Genomic DNA, 9,346 nt, shown 5'->3' with positions numbered 1-9,346 from the left:
CTTAAAGAGTAGGGTGTTATGGGAGATTGGGGTGTAGAAAGGAGAACACATTAGTAAGTTAGAACGTAGCTGGTCCTGAACTTAATAACAAGAAAAATGTACCTCTGGTGTTTCCTCTTTCTAACCTTATTTAGGCCAGGAGAGCACCATAAATATGAACTGTCAGCTTCAAGCATGGGGCAATGAACTTCTATAAGCCACCATTTGAACCTGACCATCATGTTAAGCAGGGCTTCTTCTGCTAATGAGTTCAAAATGTCTTGCAAATAAACTTTGGGGACAAAACCTTTCCTAAGCAAAAGATCACCTATAAAGAAGCAAACAAAGAAAATATTATTCCAGGAAATAATTTTCCCATGCATAGAAAAATCTTTAATGTTATGGAAAGAGAACATTTAAATTTTATTATTACTCTGAGCCACAGAATCATACATTTTGGTCCTATAATTATACATACTGATGCCTTAGCAAAGTCTTTATGTCAAATATTAAATTAAAACACAATGTTCAATAACCCCACAACACAATGTTCAATAACCCCACGTACATGACTACATTTGAATATATGTAATCTGTTAATTTGTTTATTAGCAGGTATTGAGGCTAGAGAATTGAGGTTTAAGAAATAATTTAGGACCTCCCTAGTAGCACAGTGGTTAAGTCTCAATGCTTTCAAGCTATCATCAGCAACTGTGGCATGAGCTGATTCCCAGCCGGGGAGCTGACCCACATGGCACAGCAAACCTCTCCTGCCTCGCCCACTGCTCCCCTCAGCAGTATATTTCAGTAGATCTGCCTACTCCGCTACCCATTGTCTCTAGTGAATCCTCTCACCTCCCAAAACTCTGGCTTAGACCCCAGTTCTTGTATGCATAAATAAATAAAATAAATCTTTGAAAAAGTTGTTCCAATGAATTAATCATATAAAATATAATTAGCTTTTCTAATTTTAGTGTCATTTTTATCAACAGTATAATCAAATCACTGATTTTTCTGATTTCTCAATTTTCCATTAGTTTTAGGACTTCTCTGAAATTACATTTTTAGATACTAGTTTGTGTGTTTATCATCTATTTTTCCAAATAGGGTATACATCATAAGAGGACAAGAACTACATGTCATTCATCATTATATCATTAGTGTTTAGTATAATATAGGGCATATAGGAGCTATTGAGGAGTCATTGAATGATATAATAACATCCCAGTATGCATTGAGTTCAAAAAGTGCAATTCCTAAAGCTACCGATGAAATATTTGAATTTGTGGTTAACCTACTATTTAAAATAGAATAATTTTAAATTCTAATTACTCCCAAATACCTTTCAGTTGTGAATAAATCATTAGTTTATAAATTTACTATCAATATGGTAACCATCTCAGACTCTACTGGTTCAGTAACATTATTCTAAATATAATCCTATGAAGGAAAATAATTCTAAGACATTAGGTTAACGAAAGGCCAACAAGATCTAACAGTAGAAAATTCTTGGCTTGAGAGTCAAGAGATCAAGATTCTAGACTAAACATTTACTAACTAGTTGTGGGAAATTTTAATAGGGCATTTGACCTTTCTGAGCTAAAAGCACATCTGTAAACTATCAGGATTTTATATGATTTCTGACACCTCTTCTAACTTTAAAAGTTCATTAGGACAATAGGAAGAAATTGTACTATGAGCAGATACATAATAACAGATAACACATATAATTCCTACCATGTGCCAAACATGCTACTAAGTACCTAACATCAATTAACTGATTAGCCATGAATCTTCACAAACAATTTTATGAAACAAGTTTCACCCTTTCACCTTAGAAAAGAAACAACTGAGTCCCCCACCTATTACCTGACTTTCTCAAGATCCCAGCATAGAGGCATGGACAGTCATCTAATGACTGCTCTCTGCCATCATCTCGTCTTATCTTTCTTGACATTTCTATGCTCCAAGCACACTAGGCTTTTCTCTGGAGCCTGTTATATGTAAACTGCATTAGTTGTGCTTTTGTTGGAGGGGCCTGCTCTGTAACTTTGCATGGATGGTTCCCTCTCTTATCTGGGCATCACATCAACGATCACTGGCCTCCCCTAATCCTTCTAGGCAAAAGTTATTGCTATCCATTTCTACTCATTTTCTTCACAGCGTCCACCATATGAACTGATCTCTTAAGGTCACTTATTGATTCATACATGTTTATTTTCTGATTCCCTTGACCAAGAAAGTTCCATAGGGATAGACATTTTGCATTTTCATCACTGTATTGCCAATACCCAGACTAGCTCAGGGTATAGAGGAGTTATTGAATGCAGGATAAATGGGCAAGTGAATGAATGTAACCTAAAAAAAAGAAAAGATTTTCCTATATTCATCTCAGCTATTCAAACAAAATGAATACTAAAACAACTCACAGAATATACTGAATCTACACTATGCCATTTAAGTGAGAAGTATTTTCAGACAAAGGAGAAATGAGTTTACTGACAATATTTAGTACTAGCACTCCTCGGAATTTCTATTTTACTGTCAACTCTTATCAAAATAATTACGTAAACATTTCATTTTTTGTATTAAATGGATGTGTTCGTTTTAGAGAAGAGTTCAGACCTTTTACTAAATCACCCAAGAAACTGAGTGATGCTATGAGTCATCAGAACCAAAGACATTTACACTCAGAGAATCTAATACTTCCAAGGAAGCTGCAATTTTAAATCAAAATTTATATGCTTAAGGAGCGTCACACAAGTGATGTGCAGAAATAGAAGCCACTGGAACCATGTTTCATGTCCTCCCCTGGGAAGGTGCTAAAATATCATTTGATCAGTCCAGGAAAAGCCTGTGGAGGGGTCAGTGAGCAAAATCTTGAGTGTGATCTGAATGCAAATGGGGACAGTGTAAAGAACACAGGGGCCCTGGACTACACAAGGGAGGGCAGGTAACAATGAAAGGTCAAAGTCTTTATTTTTCTCAAAACTCACATGCTTTAAAGACAAAGTATGTGACTCCAGGGCCTTGGGGAGTTTCCAAGATACTTCTGGTTTGCAATATAGGGTTGCAAAATAAGATATTTGACTTTGACAGTAGACACTCATCGCATGAGGTATCTACTACTCAGAGGAAGATGACTATGCCTTAACTGTAATATAACAAGAACATAATTTTTTAACAGTTTCAGTTGCATTGTCATCAGAGCTTCAATTCTTCAATGACTTTAAATGAATGTGGCATGCTCGTGTTCAAAGGATTGTGACTAATAAATTGAAATTCTCTGCAAAAAAATAATAATAATAATCACATGCTCACTTCCATAAAATATTTAAGGTAGCTTTCAAAAATCCATAAAGTATACTAAAAAATCCATTAAATATACTAAAAAGAGATAAAACAAAAACCAAAAGAATTTAAAAATTGCATTCAACGAAAAGGACATGAGAAGAAATGCATTGAAGCCACATCGGAAGTGAACACACACATCATCTGCAGATCTGGACCAGGCAAAGAGGACCTACATTGACCCCCACATTTTCAGGGCCCCAGAACATGGAGGGTCTTGGGGGATGGAGCCAGGAAATCCAGAATTCAGTGTGACAATAAGGTCATTATTCAGAACATGGGTAAGGGAGGAAGAGGGGATGTGGCCTAGGACAGGCATTATTACTTTTGAAATCTGAGGGAATCTTCTCCCTTGGTTCCTCATAATGATGACACTGGGTGATGAAATGAACCCAAGAACATTCTTACTCATTCTTACAATGCAGCAGCATGTCTCCTAAGACTGTTTCTTACAAAATTTCTCACTGTTGACTGGAGCACTAAAGAAACAACTCAATAAGCAATTACACAAGGAGCCGAGAGTAATAAACAGCCAATGAGGACTGGACAATCCTGCCAGTGATGGCTGTGTGTGTGTGTGTGTGTGTGTGTGTGTGTGTTTCTAGACATACTTTGGTCAGGTGAAGTTTTTCACAGAAGTGGACCAGCAGGACACTCCCTGGTGGGTAAAAGCACAGCACTGCAAGTTAGTTGTTGTGCTTCAGTGTGAGTTCGATCCCTAGCCCCTGAGGTGACCCACAGGGCACAGGAGATCTCTCCTCACCCTCCTGCTGTTCCCCTCAGCAGTGTATTTCAGTAGGTCTGCCTGTTCTGCTCCCCACTGTCTCTGGTGAAGCTGCTCACCGACCCTACACCTCTGACCTGAACTCCAGTTCTGTATACATAAATAATAATTAAAAAAAAAAAAAGAAAAAAATTGGAGAAGCAGAGATCTTAAAAGTGGTACCAGTCTTCTAGCGTACAGATATTCTACTTAGGCTGGAATCAGAGAACTACACCGAGATGGGTCATTTGCTCTCAGGAATGTTGAGGCAACTACCCAAAAGTCCATGTTATAAAAGAAAGTCAGCCCCTAAAGGAAGAGGTGAGATGTTTCCCCAGTTATAATTTTGGGTTTATGGATAAAAGGGCAGAAGGTCTCCAAAGTTCTCCAGTCTATATGGCTAAATAAACAAACCTGAAAATTAAAGGCAGATAAACCAATAGTGTTTGTTATTTCATTTTTCTTTTTAACGAGTCAGAAAAGCAGCATGATAATTCATTTTGACTAGCAGGCCATTCTCACTATAGTAAAGGAGAACTGATTGAAATATATACATACACATATATGTGTGTGGAAACACACTGTATAAATATGCATGTATTACAACATGAGTTAATCTACTGCATACAATTATAAATTACAAAATCCCAGTTGCATATTATGGATAGTTTGCCTAAAATGATGGCTTTTATTTTGGGGTGGAGAATCTGAGCCCATCTGCTTGGCAACAAATGACATGGCCAGATGTCTAATGAAGCCATGGCTGGCTGGTGGTAATTATATCACATACTCCCACAGAAATGTTTACCTCTCTGTCCTCTGCTTTATTGTAATATGCTAAGAAAAGATCTTATATATATATATACATATACATATATATAGATATGTATATGTATATATATATTCCTATCTGATATATTTGTATGCTTAACCATCATGTTGATATTAACTTATATTTGTTAAAATAAATATATTAAATACTTTTAATATTTCATTTAAAAATGTTTTTAACAGACCTGCTGAAATCTTGATATTCAGGAATGTCACAAAAGGCATTGTTCTATACATTATTCACTTAATGAGAAACCTTGCAAGAAATTTCCTTCTGGGGTTAGTACACGTAATAATTGTACCTCTTGAACAATTGGTCTATTTTTAATTAAATAAACTGTAAACTATGGAATTGCCCAGGTCATAAATTTTCAGTTAATTGTTTAAAAATCCGTGCTAACTTTTTGATCCATTCGTAACAAGCATATAAGCTTTTAAAATAGGTAATACTCAGGTCATAGTTTTCTTAAGCGTTTTAAATTTAAATTAGTTTTTAGTTAATTTGCTTGGAGTGGTGTCATATGTTACATTTTCTCATTATATTTTAAGGCTGTTTTAAGCCTAAAATAGTAGAATAAACATACTGATAACCTGTTTTCAAGTACAACATGAAATGCACATTAATGGAGTAGCCTCAGTTGAGGAATTGAATAGCTACTTTATTAATAAAAAAAAAACACAAAATTTCTGGTTATTTTTAATGAGGTAACTAATGTTCAAATCGGTCTAATGAAGGATACAATAGCTGTATTGTGGACTTAAGTTTTTATTACTTTCGGTCAGAGTAGGAGATGCGAATGTTAAGTTGCAAATACCCCTAAAAGTTTAAAAATAAAATTAAATCAATTTCTCTTGGCTTGAGAGTAGTAGTTGTTTGTGTTGTTTTATCTACTACAATCAGAGAAAAGTCTAACTGGGAAATGAAATTCATTTTTTTTAGTACAAATATAAATTAAGCATACTATAGAATACCTTAAATAATTGGTAACAGAAATTGGGTCTTTTATCTAAGTATTTAAACTTAATATATTTTTCTTTGCAACATGCCATGAAGATATGTTTTTTCTACAATTACCATATTCTGTTAAGTGCCCCTCAACAGATTTATCATACTATTGCTATTCATTTTCGTAACCACTAGAACATAATAGAATAGATTTAATAAGCAGAGTAAATGTGATCTTTTTGCAAGTCCTACAATATTTGCTAATGCACAGTGCTCCAATTAAGTCAGCATTTGTCTAGGAACTCAACCTATAGGTCGAATAGGATTATTCAAATAAGCATAATTGGAACATTTTAGATAAAAATACTCAAATCTGTTTCTTAAATTTAACTTTCAAAATTTCTAGTATAGCTATAAATTTAAACTGTTTAGTTTTTCATCCATTTTCCATTCAACACGTCTTTATAACAAATAATTGGTAATATATAATGACTTTTTCCAGTAATGAGTACTCATACCAATCACGTTAAGGTTAACTCTCTTTTTTTTTTTTTAAAGATTTATTTATTTATGCATACAGAACTGGGGTACAGGCCAGAGGTGCAGGGGTAGTGAGAGGATTCACCAGAACAGAGTGGGGAACAGAACTGGCAGATGGAGGAAACACACTGCTGAGGGGAACAGCAGGTGGGTCAGGAGCGGTCTGCCCCGACATGTGGTCACCTCCGGGGTAGGGATCAAACTCATGCTGAAGTGGCTTTAGCTTCTCAGTGCTGTGATTTAACCCGCTGCACCACCAGGGAGGGCCCAAAGTTATATGTCTTACTCCTACAAAGTATTTTTTTTTTTTTTTTTAATTTTTGCACCAAATAACAGTTTTCATATATGTTGAATGCTTTCTGTTGATATTTTGCATTTTCACCTCCAAAAATTAGGACGTGAAGAAGGTCCTCATTTCTTGTGGTATTGTCCTTCAAATGACAAATGCAAAATATAAAGCCAAAGGCACACACATGAAGAAAAAGAGCAGAGGGCACAGCTGCAATGAACATTCTTAAAATTTACCACAGTATTGTTGATGTTTATTGAATTACTCAGGGGTATAGACATACTACTAAGCATCCATCCCAGTTATTTTAGAAAAGATGAAACTGGTTCACATGAGCTAGGAACAATTGTGAATGAAATGAAATTGGAGGGGAAATCACCTACTAAACATATATCCTTGAATTTCTAAGAAGCAACTATGGGCATTTTATGTAATGTCTTTGGATGATAAATCAGTGGCCCAGAAAAGTATTTATTAGTAAAATTAACCTTATACATAAAAAAACTACAGTATCCTTTGATCATTTCTGATGACAAAAAATAGTCAGGATATGGTTTTAAGCTAATGAGACTAATTCCACAGCCATATATAAAAATCAGTCTCATTGTCCCATAGAGACATTTTCCTCAGGACACAAAAATCTACTTTGTGTCCTCGTTTAGATCATTAACGCAAACATCTCACGCAAACATTGTGTTCTGCTTGTTTGCTTGTTTTAAATCCTATCCTTAAATAACATAAACAAGGTAAAAATGAATGAAGACTTTGAGGGTAATCCAGTGATAATTTGGACACATGAGATAAAATGGTCTTTGTGACCCCAGGAATCAGCAAAAATGAACCCTATATATATATATATATATATATATATTATATACACATGCACTTTCCAGATCACAGAAAGAGAAGTTATCAGCTGACAAGTGATACCCAGGGTATTCACAGAGTCTCAGTGAAGACATACAGAATAAATTCAGATCATACGTACATAAAGTAGACAGGAGCTATTGAAAAAAATGTTAGAACAGCAGGCACACTCAAACATAATTTTGAGATATTATTCACATCTATCCTCTATTTGGGGAACACTTATCATTGCCTGAGATTACTTCGACATTTAGTTTATTGACTTCTCTCATATAATTACTATCCTAAATACATCGTTCTGTGTTACTTTAAAATATAGAATGGAACATATTCAGCTAGATATAATATAAAGTCAAAAAAAGTGGAACCCTTTTTGTGAGGACCCTTCTAACCTGCATATTATGTAACCCTATGTGCTCTAATTCCTGCTTCTAGGAACTTTAATTTTAAAATACACTGAAATTTGGATGAGAAATCAGTAGCTCCTAAAAAGCAAAAATATCGGCCCTCCCTCGTGGCGCAGCAGGTTAAAGCACAACACTGAGAATCTAAAGCCGCTTCCACATGAGTTAGATTCCCGCCTGCCCTGGAGGTGATCACATGGTGCGGCAGACCTCTCCTGACCCGCCCGCTGCTCCCCTCAGCAGTATACTTCATCAATCTGCCTGTTCTGTTCCCCTCTCTGTCTCTGGTGAAGCCTCTCACCGCCCCTGAGCCTCTGGCCTGTACCCCAGTTCTGTATGCACAAATAAATAAACAAAATCTTTAAAAATAATGATAATAAAAAAATAAAATAAATAAAAATATCAACATCACACTGTAAGTCTAAATGCTGCAAGAGATAGATTTTAATCTGTATTTGATTGTCACGGAAGGTTAGGCAGGATAACTTGGTGCGTAGGTAGAAGGAGGTACTGGATAAGGTAAAGTATCAGTTGTTACAGGGAAAGTTAAATTATAGTTACCCATGACATTTGTTGCTAATTATAATAATCATCTTGTGAGACAACAAGAGGATAATGATACTCAATCAAGAACAAGTACTCAGGATTTCATCCCCAGGTTCCACATCCTAACTGACTCAGCCCTGGAGTCCTGCACCAAGCGGGAATCGGATTGTTCTTTCTTAAATTAGTTTCAACCATTCTTTAACCCCTTCTCCTAAGCCATTATCATAGAGCCCTTTGTCCTGAGATTGAGCAATCTGACTGTGAGCATAATGATAAATGAAGAGAGGAAAGATGGAAAGGGATCTATTCAAACTAGGAAAAATAAAGCCTGAAGAATAAAAGCAAAATGTGCATGGAGTAATTTTAAGGCATAATACAGGAAAGAATCTTTAACCTATGTCTTGAACTGAAAATATGTCTTTTACTTTGTTTTCTCCGTATTTTTTTTGATGACAACCCAAAGTGATAAACCAATGTTAAAAAAAAAAACACACCTGAAAACATAATTTTTAGACTAGACAAGGTTGTTCTCACTTTTATAGCTCAAATTTCAGTACTTTTATAATTTCAGGAAATATGAATGCTTAAAATATAGTCATTTTTTACATACTTCTTATATTTTTAAATTTAAAAAAATATTTATTTACTTATGTATACAAGAACTAGGGTACAGACCAGAGGTTCAGGACATGAATGATTGCACCAGAGAGAGAGTGGGGAGCAGAACAGGCAGATGTACTAAAGCACACTGCTGAAGGGAGCAGCAGGTGGGTCAGGAGAGGTCTGCTGTGGCATGTGGGTCAGCTCCCTGGCCTGGGATAGAACTCCTG

The sequence above is a fragment of the Condylura cristata genome, unplaced genomic scaffold (genome assembly GCF_000260355.1).
Source record: "Condylura cristata isolate star-nosed mole 26May11 unplaced genomic scaffold, ConCri1.0 scaffold00037, whole genome shotgun sequence".
NCBI classification, from domain to species: domain Eukaryota; kingdom Metazoa; phylum Chordata; class Mammalia; order Eulipotyphla; family Talpidae; genus Condylura; species Condylura cristata.
The sequence above is the reverse complement of the archived record's forward strand: the minus strand, read 5'-3'. Positions refer to the sequence as shown.